A 2,599-nucleotide genomic window follows, 5' to 3' on the forward strand; every position below is an offset into this window, starting at 1 on the left:
ATTAAAGTCATTAGGAGGACTGAAAGTACTATCTTTTTCTTCAAACAAACAAAATTGCTTTTCAGCACACGTTAGAAGGAATACAGTAGTAGAAAGGGTGGGGCTGTAAAAACAAGACCTGGCTAAAAGATACCACTTTTTTGCTATATGACCTTGCGCAAGGGCAAAATGCATACCTGCCTCAGTGGCAGCTCCATCACAATTATAACACCATATTCCACAGTGTCAGGCAGAGAGCAAGTGAGAATGTATCTAGAAACTTTTTGGTAATTCCTGAAGTCTCATATACATTGTTTTTATGACATTAGAAGAGTACACAGTTTATAATAATTATTGAAGTATTTTTGCCTCCAGGATAGATTAAAAAACATATTTTATGTGAAAACACATATTTTACCTTCACTGAAACTCATACCCCTATTCATACATGACAAAAAGAAAGGGTCAGCTGAAAGCTAGAGACAGGGACAAGAGCTTGGGAAAAGGCAGTAGTGTTACCAAATAGATACAAAGTCTGCTGCTTTCAGTACAGTGTCCTTTTGGAAAGAGGAAAGGTCCTCCCCAACCTGCCCCATTTCCAACTGGGCACAGGAAACCTATTAACTGAGGGAAGGAGAAAGAGAAAAGCACTTTAGTGACTGCAACTGCCAGCACACACCAAACCTAAGAATTTGCCAGGTTATAATATGGAAAGAAAAAGATTTTAGAGTTGCTCAGAGAATAGGACAGGAATCTTACACAGAAATAGAAGAAAAGAAAGGAAGATCCCTTGGAACCCTGATTTCAGACATTGTTCATTCTTAAAAATACAGAAAGCTATATTCTCAATTAAGTTTTCTTCTATAGTGTATTTACATACTGGTGTTTTTTATTTTATTTTATTTTACCATTTTATAGAGTAGCTAACACAGGCAGTGGTCAGCTCAATGGGGTGGCTGGTGAATGTACGTGGACCATGACCAGTCATGCATTGCAATCTATGGAAACTACAACTGAAGATCTAGAAACCATAAGGGTTATATGCCATTTCTATAAACCTCATCCATGTACTACTTTTTTCTGATTTTCTGTTCCCTCTTCTCCTTGCTTTCTTCTGCCATCCATATTTCTTTTGTAACTTCCAAATTGCTCTCTCTTCTATCTCCTTTCCACGCATAAAGAGTGTACAATTTTTAAAGGTATGATAAGTTTTTAAAATACAGAGATACCCATATTTATACACATTTTGTCCAGTTGTTAAGGAAACTTTTTTCAAGATTGAGTCTATGATGGCACCAAAAAACTGTAAGCATTTCACAAATGTGTTACTTTTTATTTAAAGAATTCAATAGTGTCAAAATAATCTATTTACATGGTGTTTTCACAATCCATGTTTCTCTGTCTTTTATTATCTGGGATTATAAACATAACAGGGCTTCCCTGGTGACTCAGACAGTAAAGAGTCTGTCCACAATGCGGGAGACCCAGGTTTGACCCTGGGTCAGGAAGACCCCTTAGAGAAGGAAATGGCAACCCACTCCAGTATTCTTGCCTGGAAAATCCCATGGATGTAGGAGTCTGGCAGGCTACAGTCCATGGGGTCGCAAAGAGTTGGACACGACTGAGCGACTTCACTTTCTTTTCTATAAACATATCAAGACAAAAACGTTATAATAATTAATGAACTAAGTCTTCATCTCAAGAAGTGAGAAAAAGATCACCAAAACAGTAAATTTTATAAAGTTGAAGGACAGCAGTTGTGCTTCCAGCCAAGACGAAGCCACATGGACAAGACTCACCCTCCGTGCAATGCAACTAGAGTAGCCCCCACTCACCCACAAGGAGGGAAAGCCTGCATGAAGCAAGATCTGGCACAGCCAAAAAAAGAATGTACACTATAAACCATAAAGTAATCAGTGAATAAAACTAAGAGTTAGAGCTAATAAGCCAAAAAAAAAGAGATGAAGTGAAATCATTTTAAAAAACCTAACTCAAAATAAAGCAATAAAAGAGGGAAAATGACAAGAGGGAAGAGGACAAACAGAATCAGATAGCTGCCTCACCATGCCACCTGCTCTGGAGCGAGTCATGGTGGTGGCGCTGGTGGCCTGGCTGCTCCTGGCATCCATGGCTGGCACGCAGTGGCAGCAGGACTTCAATAGCCTCAAGGCCATCAACATCCAAGGCAAGTTGGTGTTGCTGAAGAAGTACAATGGCTAGGTGTCCCTGGTGGTGAATCTGGCTAGTGAATGTGGCTTCATAGACCAGCACAGCAGGACCTGGGGCTCCAGCACTTCAATGTGCTTGCCTTCCCTTGCAACCAGTGTGGCCAGCAGGAGCCCGACAGCAACAAGATTGACAGCTTTGCCCCACCGCCTACAGTGTCTCTTTCCCCATGTTTAGCAAGATTGCAGTCGCCAGCACTGGTGTCTCTCCTGCCTTCAAGTACCTGACGGAGACTTTTGGCAAGAAGCCCAGCTGGAACTTCTAGAAGTACCTAGAGGCCCCAGATGGAAAGGTGGTAGGAGCTTGGGACCCAAGCATGACGGTGGAGGAGATCAGGCCCCAGGTTACAGCACTGGTGATGAAGCTCATCCTGAAGAAGCAAGAAGACTTATAA

At 41.4% G+C, this 2,599-nt stretch overlaps 1 pseudogene; it reads left to right on the forward strand.

Moving 5' to 3' along the window:
• The first annotated feature begins 2,067 nt into the window (after positions 1–2,067).
• On the forward strand, positions 2,068–2,599 carry LOC110139056 (glutathione peroxidase 7-like; annotated as a pseudogene).

The sequence above is a fragment of the Odocoileus virginianus genome, chromosome X, assembly GCF_023699985.2.
Source record: "Odocoileus virginianus isolate 20LAN1187 ecotype Illinois chromosome X, Ovbor_1.2, whole genome shotgun sequence".
NCBI classification, from domain to species: Eukaryota; Metazoa; Chordata; class Mammalia; order Artiodactyla; family Cervidae; genus Odocoileus; species Odocoileus virginianus.